This window comes from Takifugu flavidus, chromosome 7, assembly GCF_003711565.1.
Source record: "Takifugu flavidus isolate HTHZ2018 chromosome 7, ASM371156v2, whole genome shotgun sequence".
NCBI lineage: Eukaryota > Metazoa > Chordata > Actinopteri > Tetraodontiformes > Tetraodontidae > Takifugu > Takifugu flavidus.
The window spans coordinates 13,592,220-13,609,653 of NC_079526.1; positions in this window are offsets into that span (position 1 = coordinate 13,592,220).

Consider the following 17,434-nt stretch of genomic DNA (forward strand, 5'->3'; position numbering starts at 1 on the left):
TTGATGTAACAAACAAACTCCAAAGGGAACAATAAAGTCCACTTCAGCCTTAGCTGATATCGTTGCTAACCTGTGTCTCCAGTTTAATGTGGGACAGGGAACCAGTTTAGCATGTGGACCCGTTTAGATGAATAATGGCTGCTAACAAGACCCATGACACTTTCTGAAAGATGTCCAACTATTAATAAAGACATTATCGACCTAGTGGACTATTTAATGTGGAGGTGACCCCTCAACCCTCAAGAAAATGGGTGACAAGTCAAAAGCAATAGAGATCTGATTCTGTGATCAAGAGAACCTGGTGGATCATTGAGGGAAACCCATAGAATGAATATTATCTATGGGTTTTTATAAAAAACTGTTCTCTTATGTGGGTTGCTTGACGTTAATTCATATGAAGGTTTTTTATTGTGTTTAATAACAATAAATCAAAATTGTTTTCATTGCATAAATATAAGAGGGAATAATTCATTGTAGCGGTAATTCAGATTTCATTCCATGTTTAAATGTAGCTGATGTACATTGAAGGCAGCCTAAATTGGATTAAAATTGCTCTGTTTGGTCAGAACTATTTTCTAACGATCCATCAAACTAATGAAAAAGGCCTGAAGTTGAACAGAAACGCCTCAGTCAACGAGGATTAGCAGCGTATTTGCAGACAGTGGCCAGACTGTTACAGGTAGAAGGAAAGAATCAGAAACAGAGAGACGGCCAAGTGAGAGATCAGTGGAAGGATTTAGTCTTTAGTCTCTCCTCACTATATGTAAACAGCCCCCCCAACCCCCACCTCCGATCAATCATCGCAAGCGGAGGAAAAGCCCTTTTCTTCCCACTTAAGTTACCAGGCACTAAATCAGGGCTCTGTGGCGAGGCTGTGACACCTGAGTGAGAGTAAACGATGAATGAGTGAACGAACGCCGGGAATTAGGTTGCCATTAACTCACAGAGCCGAATCGCTGACAGATAAATGAGGGAATGCAGCAGTGGCGGGCAGACGAATGGGGCTCCTCTCCCCTCAGCAAACCCAGAGTGTTTCGGTCTGCGGATGGATGAAGGACAAAAGCTGCAGCGGCGATTACAAGTCCGGCTTTCCCAACTTCCAGGGAGTGCACGCGCGAGCACCCAGAGCGGGGCTGTAACCTGAGTGAAAACAGCTTCAGACGGGAGATTTAGGAGGATGTTGGCTAAATAATGGAGGGGTAAATGGGATATGATGCCCATCTTTGACTTCAGACCATTTGTCCAAGGCTGAACTGCTGAAACAGTCACAGTTCAGGCGAACAATAACAAGACAAACACAATATTTAATTTCTTGAAGTGGGTATTTGCGTCAGCGTTGTTCTGTGGGGGTCAGCAGACGCACACAGACAGGTAGAACTGTGATGGAGACAGAAATGCTCCTGATTGTCTGACTGCGTGTCAGGCCTGACGCCTTCGCCCCCACCCCAGCGTTCTGTCACGGCACAATCTGTCCATCACACAGTCGTCTCAGACGCCATCTCTGTTTTTCTCCTTCCCTGACAGTGAAATGTAAATTCAGATCAACCGACTTTCCTAAATCAGGAGCGCTTTCCCGATTTCCTTACGTGTTTTGGATTTTAAAAAAATGCTGGCGAGGGTCTGTTACGGATAAGGAAGCCGCTATAAAGTGATTTTCATCTGGAAGAAGTAAAAGAGACGTACGTTTAGATAATCTCACATCTTACAGAAGTGTGTTGTTGTTGTTGTTGCCCGGTGCCTGGTTGTTGTGTTTGTGTGAGATGGATACTATCCATCCACTGTATCTGTCTCCAGACCCACTCCGATTTGCAGGATAGACTGATGAGGAGCAGATAGTGACGCATCAAACAGCACATGCAGGGAGAATTTAAATTATTTTTGCGGTTTCTGACAGCGAGAGAAGGAGTTTGAGGGAAATGAAGAAGGAACATTGTGTGTATGTGTGTGTTGTGGGGGAGCACTGTAGCAACCAGCTGCCCAGAACTGATGAATGTGGCTTTGTTTGTCACATGAGCCAGAATGTTCATACTGTAAAGGCAGAAATTAATCTTCACAGGAGACCTCAGTGGCTTTCTCACAAGCACAAACTGAGTGTCCAGCTGCGTCCCAGGCTGTGTATTTACTTAGCTGTGTGTTTAAATGTGTGTTTTTAAGGCAATGAGAGTAATGACAGCGGTTAATGATGCAATGTGTCATGTCATGTCACCTCCTGCGTTTTCATCCAAACCCGAGCCACATAACTGATCACACTTCAGCAGGCTAATCAGCGCACAGAGGAGGGCTTGTGAGTGTTGGCGGAGGAGGAAATGCTGTCTGCATGTGGAGGGTTGATGGGTGGGAAGCAGAACCTCGTCTGTGAGCCTTCTCTATGACTCCGGAGAGACAGTGGGTGAGGAGCGTCTGTCATAACCATCAGGAAAATCTCTTTGATCTGGACCCCTGCCTCTACCCACCTGGCTGACATTTGCTTCTTTGGGCCATTTTGATGTCTTGATAGTTGCCTATGCAGTATAGGTGTATGAACATAAAGTGCTTTTTGAGCGTATAATGTTTCATATTTCAGAGGCACTCCTGCCTAAGAGGTGTTCCATCCGGCACGACCCTCGGAGGGCCTATAACAGCACCAGGGTAGCTCTTGTTCCTCTCAACTGTAACTCATTCTTTATGTGCCGGTCCAGTAGACGTTTATGTGCGTACTTCACACCATCCAGCGTGCCTCAATAGCCCTCTTTCAATGGCACACCGGATTCTCTTATTTTCCTAAAAGGGTCATGATAAAAACAGGAGCCTGTGCGATCCTGAGCGTGTTCTCCCAACACCATCTGGCGTATTCAGATATTACATCTGGATATTCTCTGTGTCTAATTTGCAAGTTAATCTTATCTATCAGGTTTCCTGTCATCCACGTAATCCCCGAAGGAGCCATTGCAAATCATTCCTGTCATCAAACTAATCCCAGAACACAGGTTGCTCCCGCTTCCAGTCTAGTCTTCAGCTGTTTTGAGTGGGAGGAAGCGACCCTCGCATTGCTGCTACCATTGGGATACAAATTTACCAGAAACAGACCATAGTCCACTGGCCTCCCAGTAGCAGAGCTGCCGACACAGAACCGCAGCGATTTGGTTCCATCTTTTATTTAAAATTCCCAAATATGGGAATGTGCCAGTAAGGAGCACTGAGAAACACACAATTATCAAACCAAATCATCACACCTTGGTTGGAAACTATTGTCAATTCACCAATTCCAAAAAGGAAATGCACGTGACTGTTATGACAACAGAGATAATGGGAGTCAGAAAATGATGCACCGGCCTTCACTGACTCTCCGACAGCCCTTTTCCCTGTTACATTACCATATCAGACAGGGTTCAACAGGGGAGCTATAAAAAGGATGAACTGTGGAGACACTAGCAGGTTTAAAGTGTGCTGATGGGATGTTGGCAGCTGCTGCCGGCTGGATCAACAGTCCATGTACAGCCGTGTTAGCCCTCCAGGTGTGTGTGTGTACAGTAAACGGTTGCATGTGTTTGAGTGTGTGTGAAGCTATGTACTGGGCTTGTTCTGCATCTCTGTAATGGAAAGCTGCAGTCAGCAGGTTAGCTGCGGCGTCAGAGCACAGGGGAATGCTTAACCTGTGGAACAGCGCTCCACTTCACCTTTCTCCTCACACGCAGACACACAAAAGCGGGTTTGTTCACATCGGCGGTTTATTGAAAGTGGATATAGATCAGACAGGTGGTGTTTGCAGCCGTGCCAAGGTCTTGGAAAGGACTTCTGTGTGAACGTGTAAGAGAGCAGAAGCAGAACAATGGCTGACCTTGATGCAGACTTAGATCTCTGCATCGATTACTCCGAAAACTTTCACACCTCTGATGTGCAAAGACCAAACTGATACTGAGCCAAACTGAGTTCTGGAAGAAGAAAAGTACAGAGTAAAGGAACAAAGACGTGCATATTTAATGCTCGACTGACTCTTAAATGTGTTACTGAAGCATGTCGCATTAGTATTGATAAATCATTCGCTCAAAAAAAGAGACACACTTTTTCTTTCATATCTTCCATGAAACTGTAGTCATCAGTTTTAGTGTTTGGCTCTTTATGATGGACAAGCTCCATTTTCAGCAGGCTGCCACAGAACTGACCTGCATGGTGAGGGACTCCAAACATGCTAGTTTTAATGAGATGTCTGTCACGGAGTCCGCCTGGATTTAATAAGATCATTAATCTCTATCTGCTCTCCTCCGGGCACAATCCAGTCAGAAAAAGAAGAAAACAAGCAACGTGGGTCTGGATTTCCACCTTACAGACAGTCCTGTTGATAAAGCGATGTTCAAGAGTGTGTTTACTTTTCTCACCTGTCATTCGGTTTTATTTACCCACGGATGGTGTCTAAATGTTGGGGACAAGAGGGAGACGGTGATGTAAGGTGAGCGGAGGAAAGAAGAGCAGAAAAGGAAAGGGATTGCATCGGGATCAAACACCTTCAGAGGCTGATGCAAGGCGTGAACGAGCGGACGAGCCCTCTCTGTCAGGAGCATATGCCGACTCTGGCGGCGCCCCGTCACTCATGTATTCATCCATCACTCTGATGCAACAGGGTGAGCTTGAGTTTGCATTCAAACGAAAGCGTCTCTATTGGAGAAACAGGTTAAGATAATGTTTGTCTATGTTGTTGTGATAGAGGTGATCTCCAGAGATGAAGTTGCTAAGCTAAGAACACATTATAGGTCTGAAAAGGTATAGGATGTCTATGTTATGGGATGCCAAAGTTTAGCAATGTTTGATCACACAAATGCGTGTTAAGATTAAATACAAATGCAGCCTGAGTGAAATTCCCAACATGTGTCAAGTTTCTCCTGATTCCGCTGAAGCGCAGCAGCAACCTGACTCCGCTTTTGTCGCCCTCGGTAAGTGGCGGCCGTTGACGGATATGGTATTTATCTGAACCATAAACAGGAGAGAGAGGAGGAGATTCGAGCGCTGGAACCTTTCTAGTTCGGATTCGTCCGCCTCCTGAAACTGTCCCTGTCGTTGCTGATGTGAATTACTACACTTTTTATTTATTACAGCAGGCAATCTTTGACCTAAAACTTTGACCTTTGCTGTGATCAGGCCTTATTATAAATGTACTGATACACGCTTGGTGAAAGCCGGCTACACCTGGATTTAAACACTCTGAACTTAAACACGCTGCCAAGTTATAAGCAGACGGTTTTAGGTTTCCTTATTGATAGCAGGATATATTTATAATCCCTGCATGTCTGGGCTGTTTGGGGTGTTGTCCTCTTCACTCTGCTTCTAAAATAACAACCAGTTGAAAACACTTCCTGCTCTCGTCAGCGGTTTAAAGACTGATTTTAATGGTGGAAGGCAGAAGGTCGTAGTGGGCCGAAAACACAAGAGCGGATGCGACATTTCACCACTATTTCACAATTTCACCATACAACATTTATATCATACAAATATGTTGGTTTTGAATTACAACGGCGACATGTTAGCCCGATAATTTCAACCTCCTTTCTCCCGGGGGGGCAGCAGCAGCCGATGCGTGAAATACCCAGATCTTTTTCCCCAAACAAAGTGGCCTCTTAGGTGAGGAATTTGACAAGAACAATAACCCCCGCTGCTCTCCCCCAACAATATTCCTCTTCCTTGAGATTTGAGCCGTGGAGGCTTGCTTAGCTTCTCAGCTACAGAAGGTTAATGATGCAAAGAGTTCTGCTGATGAGGGTGAGAGAAGGAGGCAGCAGAGTCACATTCTAACATCATATTAATGACTCATTCTAGACCTTTTCTCTTGTTTAAAATGGGTCATGTTCCAGTTGCTCCCAACAGTCATTGGAAGAAAACCAGTGGTAGTTGGGTTCTTGATGATGACAGACTGGGTGTTGCTGTTTGCAAATAGACTTATATCTAAATATACAGTATCGTGTCCCTTCTGACATTAAATGTAAAATTGAACTAAAATACAGATAAAGTGTCTTACAGACATTAAAAAGTAAGGAAAGACAATAAAACCTGACCCTCCCACCTCCACATATGCACACACAGACCCAGACACTCAATCTCACGCACACACAAGCTGTCACTCAAGAGACCTGGCCGGGAACCGAGACCTGAGACGAGGAAGAAGCTACCTTTGGGGGGCCAACCCCACTGAGAGAGGTCACGGTACCTGACAGCAGGGAGTGCCCTCACAGAGATGACCCCGACCCGGGCAGATAAGAACTGCACCCTCTAGCCACCTAGGCCTGAGCCATCTGGGGGACAGCTCCCCCATCAGTACAGTAGACATTAAACACTGCCCCCCCCCCCCCCTCCCCAGGAAATGCTGGAGTCTGTAACAACACAATAGCTGGGTTAACTCACCTACAATTATTGACACTGAGATTTCTGCATGTTGCTAAAATAACATAAAAATCTGCTTTTAAATGAAAAGGAAGCACATCAGTTTGAGCAGTTAAAGTAAAAGCTGGACAGTAATACAGTTAACAAGATAGAAAACTGATTTCTAATGTCCAAAAGTGCATCTGATGGTTGCTAGGCTACATCCTACAGTAGAAATTTGCCTTTGAACCTTAAAGCCACAACAGTGATGAGCAAATGTAGCTAGTGCACCCTAAATATCTCCTTTGTATGTTTCTGATGTGGGGGGGCACTGAGCTGGAAAGCAAATGCATCACAAGTTCATCATCAGAAATAAATGCGAATATGTATAATGACGAGAGAAGACTTGTTTCATCCTGCATCCTGTTTATGCGTGCACACTCGCGAGCACAGGCAAACACTGGGGCATCTTGTCTCGCCGCCTCTTACACCAGCTCACATTGAGATAATCACATGCTCACGCTAGCAGGCGAGCCAGAGAAAACCCATCTTCCTGACACCCTCACTGCAGGCCATCGCTGCTAATGAAGACAAGCCAGTGCTGTCGGGAGGCAAATGTGAGGAACAATTACATTATGAGCCTTTGTGAAGCAGCATGAGACGGCTCGCGCTCCTTTGTGTCGTTCACCTTCATTGGTTGAGATTGAACGCTTTTTGAGCACTAATGGTCCACAGTTAAAATTCCAGCAACTTAAAATCTGTTAGTTGTGTATTCCGGATGTGTTTTATCGAGGGGAGCAGAGCTGTTTCCATGGGGCTGACAAGCAGAAGTTTTTCTGACTGAATTTGCCAAGAATTAAACAGGACATCAATCACCATCATCACGCTTAACGCTGGTGATTATCCTGCAATCTGCTCTGGAAATGGCCTCAGGTTAAGTGACTTCATGACATGTCCGTTTCACGGTTGTCCGAGCAGAAGACAGATTTAGTATGAATGAAAAGCTATCCATCCATTCCGTTTCACTGGAAGCAACCATGCTAACTGAAGTGAACTAAAGCATGATGGTGACATGTTTTGATGATGTGTAGCTATATTATATGTTTCTCCTATTTATCCTTGTTTTCTACCTGTGTATTTACAATCCCGGTGGTTTCTGTTGTTTTCCTGGTTTTACCTGTGACCTGTGTTGGACTGATTTTCTGTGCTTTGTTTAAACCTTTACTTCTCTGATTTTTCACTATTTTTGGATTTGTTGTGTTCTGATCGGAATGCATTCAATTTTTGAATGTTTCCACTCATTTAATGTGCACTGATGTTTTAAAACAGGCCCAAACAGAGCCTAATTGACAAGTAAATTAGAAAACCACCATTGGGAAAATGGTTCAACTGTGTTCTAACTTCAGTCAGACTGACTTTTACGGGAGGCGTCCTGAGGTGTGACTCCACATTAGCGTTCTGTCTGACATGTGGAACAGAACTAAGACCCAAATTCCAGCATCTCAAAGTAGGTTATTAAGTACATAGTAAGCTGAAATAATTTCTCTGTTGCTGTAGTTAAAAACATACTTGCTCCTGTGCAACATCAATTGATTTTCTAAACTGCAGCCAAAAAAGTGAAACAAAGCCAAAGAACTGAAACATCTGGGTTGCCAAGTTCTGAGGTGCAGTTTGTTTTGTTGCATTTCTAATACAACACTCTCTTATTGGCAGAGAAATATAACCTAATCTATACGACAGCGATCTTTGTCTGGTTCTGAGAAAGTCTCTATCAGTGAGACAAAGACAAAACAGAAGATTAAAGACAAGAGCTGTGGTGACACCACGCATCTTTCCCACGAGCATGATGTCTCCAGTGGGCCCCAAACACCTACAGGTCGGTCAAAACAAAGCAGACCGCACAATTGTGTCTGAACGTGCATATTTGTTGGCACCTGTGCATATTCTGATATTAGCCACTTATTTGGAGGTAGACCAGCTAAAGCTGTGTCTGACTGTGTTTGGATATTGTTTGTCTGTGTAAAGATGCTCTGTTTCTTCTCCAAATATGAGCGGTGGGAATAAAAATCCATAATCAGATACGAAAACATCACTCTGCCAGGGTGGGGGGATCAGATAGAGAGCTGAGATAAATCATTATCACTGAGCGCAGGCAGCCAAAGGGCCGGGAGGCTGAGATTGTACTCCCTTAGATTTGGGTTCTGGTTGACTGGCAGCCACAGACGACACAGAACACGGGGGGTCCAGTGCCAAACCACGAAACCACTTTCCCACGGTTGAAACTGCCCCCCCCCCCAAACACGGATGTAATGGCTCTTTATTCTTGGCCGCAGAAAATATATAGGTTAGTTCTGCATTTACACATTGGAATTCGTAATATTGGCCTCAGCACCTCTTGTAACAATAAAAAGGAATAATACCATTTTCTTTTGTGAACCATGTGTTTTCTCAGCTATAGAATGGTTAGTACACCACATGCCAATGCACAGAATAAACACGCTTCCCTTTTGAGAACATCACCATTTCGCTTTGGCTTATCGCTGACGTCTGTGGTAGATTTATAGAGCTACTGAAGCATAGTTCAGGCAGACAACTCAAAACGCATGATTCCTTCTTCGGGTTTTAGCAGCAGTGAGCAACCGTGATGTTGCATTAGTGCCGTCTTTAGATCCTCTTCCTCACTTAGTTCTCAGATCTTTTGAAATAAGCCAGTAGAGATCAAAAATTTAAAAAAAATAAATAAATAAAAACTTCTTTCCTCTTACTCGAACACTGAACACTGGCCTGAACAATGTCGTGGTTGGGCGATGTAGCTCAGACTAGGCTCCAGGCACGGTGAGTAGCTTCAAAGTATTTTTCAGTGTTTTCGTTGTTTTTTTAAACCTGTGATCGCGTTGGAAGATGGCCCCCCATGGCTCGGGGCAGAGCTCACATATTGTTGAAACTTGCGTCATGGCGATCATTGATTACGGTATGTAGCGCAAATAGGTTTTTTTTTAAGGCGGTGAAATTGTTTAAAATATTCACGACATCACCAGATTTGAATATTTTCCTTCATTTCAGTCCAGACACAGTGAGCCCATTGCACTTCATCTTCATTTTTTATAAACAACATTTTGGTTGTCTGATGTGTGTCTGTCAGTGTTGTCAGAGACTCCTCGGCGCTCTTGGGATGACAGGAAACCGAGCATCCATCATTAATCAGGGAGATTTACATTATGTGCCCACATATCTTATGTCCAACGCCCCATCAAACCATCTGATGAAATCATATCCAAGTGGGCAACTGCCATAATTCATGCTCTCGATCGACCTCTTGACATTTTCCTCGGGACAAAAGAAGGGGACAGATGTGTGTACCCACACAACACAGGACACACACCCTTGTTGGGCTTTGATCTTCAAAAAAGCAGACAAACTTTGCTAAAAAGGTCTGAGATCAAAGTCAAAGACCTTAAGTTAACAACTTAATAACCAGGTGGAGTAGTTTCAGACAAGATTAAAACAAGTTGCCAAATAGTATTGTATAGTGATAATAGGGAAATAGTGAAGGTAGACATGGAAGAGAAAGGACACAGCTGGAAGACAAAAGCTCAGCAACCGAACCTGGAAAATGAAACAGCTTTTGACAAACTTTTAAAAAAGCTACAAACTATTGAGTTCAAAAGTCACGAATTTTTTAAAAGCAGGAAAGAAAAAGACCAGGAGTTACTCTTTCAGAATCAACAACTCACCATCGAGGTGGAGCAGTCTGAGCACAAGGTCATAGAGCTTGAAGTTACAAATGCAGGACTCACAAAACAAGTGGAGCAGTCTGAGATCAGAGTCAAAGAGCTTGAAGTGACAACTGAAGAACTCAACAACCAGGTGATGCACTCTGAGGAAAGAATCACACAACTTACCAGAATGCTACAGCGAGAAGAGGAGCTGAACAATGTGACTCAATATATCACCAATGATATTATCAGTGTTGCTGTTGTAAGAATACTGAATGAAGACATGGATAAGAAAGAGCAGAGCTGGAGGAGAAAAGTTCAGCAGCTGCACCTGGAAAATAAAGATCTTGTCAAACAGATTCAAATTAGCGAGGTAAGAAGTCATGAGCTCATCCAAAAGCATAAAACCACAGAAGCAACAGTTGAAGAGTTAATCCTTCAAAACCAAGAACTCGTCAACAACTCCAAGCAGTTTCAGACCAGAATCGAAGAGCTTGAATTTATAAATGAAGAGTGTCTTGCAATTACTAAAAATGCAGTAAGAAATGTCGAAGAGCTGATGCAAAACAAGGAAGAACTTGATAATAAATTACAAGCCGCTTATAAACAGGTAAAAGAACTTACTGCTGACAATCAAGAGTTGGTCATGGAGTGTGATAACTTTAAAAAGAGTTTCTTAAAGCCGGAAGAGAGCAATGAAGAACTGGCCCTTAAATATGTCAGCTCTACAGAGAACAACTTAATAAAAGAAAATAAACAGGAATTGCTCACCAACCTATCAGAGAAAACACCCCAAGAGCTGTTGGACAGCAATCACAGTTTGGAAGAAGAGCTCAAACAATCCATGAAAAGAGTGACGGATCTTCAGGAACGCTACCACAAAGTTGTCCAAAGTAATGAGGACGTGGACCTTTTTCTTCAATATTTTGAAGACATCTGTGGAGAGATACTTATAAAAATGGAAGCCTTAGAGGCAAAAATCAAGCTAGTGGAAGAGGAGAACCAAGAACTCTCCAACGCTCTTGAAGAAAACGTTCCTCAAATGCAGCTGCTGCTCAATATAAAAGACCAAGCTGGAAAAACCATCCAAGAACTTTTAGAGAGGACTCAAGCTTTGTCCCGAAAGTATAACAACTCTGAAATGTGGGTGAAACAATTGGAGGTCATGAATCAAGAGCTGACCACAAATCTTGAAGGATCTTTCACAACAATTCAACAGCTGGTCAGTGACAAACGAGAACTGAAAAACACCTGTGAGTCTTCTCAATCCAGAGTTAAAGAGTTGGAGGAATTGACCAAAGACATGGCCGAAACAGGAAAATGTTCCAAAGTGGATTCCAGAGTTCTGAAGGACAAATATCTAGACATGGCCAATAAATATGAAAGCTCTCTGAAAAAATTCAAAGAACTGGAGAACAACTACCAAGATGTGGTCAGAAAGTTTGAAGCCTCTGAGACTGAGGTCACCCTGTTGAAAGATGACATCCAAGAGCTTTCCCTGAAGAACAAAAGTTCTGAAAGAACCATCAAAGATCTCCAGGCTCAGAATCAATTATTGTCCAATCAGAGTCAGACCTTTCAGAGGAGCTTAAAGGAACTGGAGGATGAAAATCAAGAATTAAAACTAAAATATCAGGCCGTGGCAACCGAAGGTAAAGATCTGGAGGCTAAAATAAAAAATGTATTCAACAGTAATGACAATCTATTTGCAAAGGTTAGACAGCTGTTGGAGATCAGTCATGAGCTCAACGTAAAATGTAACAACTCTGACTCAAAAGTTGACCAGCTGGATGGCAAAAATAAAGAACTGACCGGAAAATATGAAAAATCCGAGACAAGCCTCATACAGCTGTTTGACAATACCAATGAAGCGGCCAGTAATTATAATTACTCTAAAAACAAAGTCCAAGAGTTAGATGAGAATATAAAAATCTTGACCAAGAAAGACCAAGTGGCTGAGAAACAATTACATCGAATGGAGCAACAGCTGACGGAACTGGAGCAGGTCTATCAGAAGCTGCATAAGAAGAAGAAGAAGAAGCACTGTGGACTTTTCTCTTGGTTTAAGAAGAAATTCCAAACCAAATGATAATGTGAGGGAGACTCAACTTGATGAGTGTTCAAGATAAATTAACGAAACTGGGGGACATTTCCAGGCCCATGCAGGCCCCACACAGACCACCTCGTATTGGAGGTGTCAGATATTGGAATTTGCTTGATTGAATTGATAACGTTTTTTTCTCATCTGTTACCACCTCCTCGATGGATGCCAGCATGCACTTCTTGGGGTCCAGTGCCAAACCACTAAACCACTTTCCCACGGTCTAAACTGCCCCCCCAACACGGATGTAATGGCTCTTTATTCTCGGCCACAGAAAATATATAGGTTAGTTCTGCATTTACACATTGGAATTCGTAATATTGGCCTCAGCACCTCTTGTAACAATAAAAAGGAATAATACCATTTTCTTTTGTGAACCATGTGTTTTCTCAGCTATAGAATGGTTAGTACACCACATGCCAATGCACAGAATAAACACGCTTCCCTTTTGAGAACATCACCATTTAGCTTTGGCTTATCGCTGCGTCTATGCCAGATTTATAGAGCTACTGAAGCATAGTTCAGGCAGACAACTCAAAACGCAGGATTCCTTCTTCGGGTTTTAGCAGCAGTGAGCAACCGTGATATTGCATTAGTGCCGTCTTTAGATCCTCTTCCTCACTTAGTTCTCAGATCTTTTGAAATAATGCAGTAGAGGTCAAAAATTAAAAAAAAAAAAAAAAAAAACTTTTTCCTCTTACTCGAACACTGAACACTGGCCTGAACAATGTCGTGGTTGGGCGATGTAGCTCAGACTAGGCTCCAGGCACGGTGAGTAGCTTCAAAGTATTTTTCAGTGTTTTCGTTGTTTTTTAAACCTGTGATCGCGTTGGAAGATGGCCCCCCATGGCTCGGGGCAGAGCTCACATATTGTTAAAACTTGCGTCATGGCGATCATTGATTACGGTATGTAGCGCAAATAGTTGTTTTTTTAAGGCGGTGAAATTGTTTAAAATATTCACGACATCACCAGATTTGAATATTTTCCTTCATTTCAGTCCAGACACAGTGAGCCCATTGCACTTCATCTTCATTTTTTATAAACAACATTTTGGTTGTCTGATGTGTGTCTGTCAGTGTTGTCAGAGACTCCTCGGCGCTCTTGGGATGACAGGAAACCGAGCATCCATCATTAATCAGGGAGATTTACATTATGTGCCCACATATCTTATGTCCAACGCCCCATCAAACCATCTGATGAAATCATATCCAAGTGGGCAACTGCCATAATTCATGCTCTCGATCGACCTCTTGACATTTTCCTCGGGACAAAAGAAGGGGACAGATGTGTGTACCCACACAACACAGGACACACACCCTTGTTGGGCTTTGATCTTCAAAAAAGCAGACAAACTTTGCTAAAAAGGTCTGAGATCAAAGTCAAAGACCTTAAGTTAACAACTTAATAACCAGGTGGAGTAGTTTCAGACAAGATTAAAACAAGTTGCCAAATAGTATTGTATAGTGATAATAGGGAAATAGTGAAGGTAGACATGGAAGAGAAAGGACACAGCTGGAAGACAAAAGCTCAGCAACCGAACCTGGAAAATGAAACAGCTTTTGACAAACTTTTAAAAAAGCTACAAACTATTGAGTTCAAAAGTCACGAATTTTTTAAAAGCAGGAAAGAAAAAGACCAGGAGTTACTCTTTCAGAATCAACAACTCACCATCGAGGTGGAGCAGTCTGAGCACAAGGTCAAAGAGCTTGAAGTTACAAATGCAGGACTCACAAAACAAGTGGAGCAGTCTGAGATCAGAGTCAAAGAGCTTGAAGTGACAACTGAAGAACTCAACAACCAGGTGATGCACTCTGAGGAAAGAATCACACAACTTACCAGAATGCTACAGCGAGAAGAGGAGCTGAACAATGTGACTCAATATATCACCAATGATATTATCAGTGTTGCTGTTGTAAGAATACTGAATGAAGACATGGATAAGAAAGAGCAGAGCTGGAGGAGAAAAGTTCAGCAGCTGCACCTGGAAAATAAAGATCTTGTCAAACAGATTCAAATTAGCGAGGTAAGAAGTCACGAGCTCATCCAAAAGCATAAAACCACAGAAGCAACAGTTGAAGAGTTAATCCTTCAAAACCAAGAACTCATCAACAACTCCAAGCAGTTTCAGACCAGAATCGAAGAGCTTGAATTTATAAATGAAGAGTGTCTTGCAATTACTAAAAATGCAGTAAGAAATGTCGAAGAGCTGATGCAAAACAAGGAAGAACTTGATAATAAATTACAAGCCGCTTATAAACAGGTAAAAGAACTTACTGCTGACAATCAAGAGTTGGTCATGGAGTGTGATAACTTTAAAAAGAGTTTCTTAAAGCCGGAAGAGAGCAATGAAGAACTGACCCTTAAATATGTCAGCTCTACAGAGAACAACTTAATAAAAGAAAATAAACAGGAATTGCTCACCAACCTATCAGAGAAAACACCCCAAGAGCTGTTGGACAGCAATCACAGTTTGGAAGAAGAGCTCAAACAATCCATGAAAAGAGTGACGGATCTTCAGGAACGCTACCACAAAGTTGTCCAAAGTAATGAGGACGTGGACCTTTTTCTTCAATATTTTGAAGACATCTGTGGAGAGATACTTATAAAAATGGAAGCCTTAGAGGCAAAAATCAAGCTAGTGGAAGAGGAGAACCAAGAACTCTCCAACGCTCTTGAAGAAAACGTTCCTCAAATGCAGCTGCTGCTCAATATAAAAGACCAAGCTGGAAAAACCATCCAAGAACTTTTAGAGAGGACTCAAGCTTTGTCCCGAAAGTATAACAACTCTGAAATGTGGGTGAAACAATTGGAGGTCATGAATCAAGAGCTGACCACAAATCTTGAAGGATCTTTCACAACAATTCAACAGCTGGTCAGTGACAAACGAGAACTGAAAAACACCTGTGAGTCTTCTCAATCCAGAGTTAAAGAGTTGGAGGAATTGACCAAAGACATGGCCGAAACAGGAAAATGTTCCAAAGTGGATTCCAGAGTTCTGAAGGACAAATATCTAGACATGGCCAATAAATATGAAAGCTCTCTAAAAAATTCAAAGAACTGGAGAACAACTACCAAGATGTGGTCAGAAAGTTTGAAGCCTCTGAGACTGAGGTCACCCTGTTGAAAGATGACATCCAAGAGCTTTCCCTGAAGAACAAAAGTTCTGAAAGAACCATCAAAGATCTCCAGGCTCAGAATCAATTATTGGCCAATCAGAGTCAGACCTTTCAGAGGAGCTTAAAGGAACTGGAGGATGAAAATCAAGAATTAAAACTAAAATATCAGGCCGTGGCAACCGAAGGTAAAGATCTGGAGGCTAAAATAAAAAATGTATTCAACAGTAATGACAATCTATTTGCAAAGGTTAGACAGCTGTTGGAGATCAGTCATGAGCTCAACGTAAAATGTAACAACTCTGACTCAAAAGTTGACCAGCTGGATGGCAAAAATAAAGAACTGACCGGAAAATATGAAAAATCCGAGACAAGCCTCATACAGCTGTTTGACAATACCAATGAAGCGGCCAGTAATTATAATTACTCTAAAAACAAAGTCCAAGAGTTAGATGAGAATATAAAAATCTTGACCAAGAAAGACCAAGTGGCTGAGAAACAATTACATCGAATGGAGCAACAGCTGACGGAACTGGAGCAGGTCTATCAGAAGCTGCATAAGAAGAAGAAGAAGAAGCACTGTGGACTTTTCTCTTGGTTTAAGAAGAAATTCCAAACCAAATGATAATGTGAGGGAGACTCAACTTGATGAGTGTTCAAGATAAATTAACGAAACTGGGGGACATTTCCAGGCCCATGCAGGCCCCACACAGACCACCTCGTATTGGAGGTGTCAGATATTGGAATTTGCTTGATTGAATTGATAACGTTTTTTTCTCATCTGTTACCACCTCCTCGATGGATGCCAGCATGCACTTCTTGGGGTCCAGTGCCAAACCACTAAACCACTTTCCCACGGTCTAAACTGCCCCCCCAACACGGATGTAATGGCTCTTTATTCTCGGCCACAGAAAATATATAGGTTAGTTCTGCATTTACACATTGGAATTCGTAATATTGGCCTCAGCACCTCTTGTAACAATAAAAAGGAATAATACCATTTTCTTTTGTGAACCATGTGTTTTCTCAGCTATAGAATGGTTAGTACACCACATGCCAATGCACAGAATAAAACACGCTTCCCTTTTGAGAACATCACCATTTCGCTTTGGCTTATCGCTGCGTCTATGCCAGATTTATAGAGCTACTGAAGCATAGTTCAGGCAGACAACTCAAAACGCACGATTCCTTCTTCGGGTTTTAGCAGCAGTGAGCAACCGTGATATTGCATTAGTGCCGTCTTTAGATCCTCTTCCTCACTTAGTTCTCAGATCTTTTGAAATAATGCAGTAGAGGTCAAAAATTAAAAAAAAAAAAAAAAAAAAAACTTCTTTCCTCTTACTCGAACACTGAACACTGGCCTGAACAATGTCGTGGTTGGGCGATGTAGCTCAGACTAGGCTCCAGGCAAGGTGAGTAGCTTCAAAGTATTTTTCAGTGTTTTTTAAACCTGTGATCGCGTTGGAAGATGGCCCCCCATGGCTCGGGGCAGAGCTCACATATTGTTGAAACTTGCGTCATGGCGATCATTGATTACGGTATGTAGCGCAAATAGGTTTTTTTTTAAGGCGGTGAAATTGTTTAAAATATTCACGACATCACCAGATTTGAATATTTTCCTTCATTTCAGTCCAGACACAGTGAGCCCATTGCACTTCATCTTCATTTTTTATAAACAACATTTTGGTTGTCTGATGTGTGTCTGTCAGTGTTGTCAGAGACTCCTCGGTGCTCTTGGGATGACAGGAAACCGAGCATCCATCATTAATCAGGGAGATTTACATTATGTGCCCACATATCTTATGTCCAACGCCCCATCAAACCATCTGATGAAATCATATCCAAGTGGGCAACTGCCATAATTCATGCTCTCGATCGACCTCTTGACATTTTCCTCGGGACAAAAGAAGGGGACAGATGTGTGTACCCACACAACACAGGACACACACCCTTGTTGGGCTTTGATCTTCAAAAAAGCAGACAAACTTTGCTAAAAAGGTCTGAGATCAAAGTCAAAGACCTTAAGTTAACAACTTAATAACCAGGTGGAGTAGTTTCAGACAAGATTAAAACAAGTTGCCAAATAGTATTGTATAGTGATAATAGGGAAATAGTGAAGGTAGACATGGAAGAGAAAGGACACAGCTGGAAGACAAAAGCTCAGCAACCGAACCTG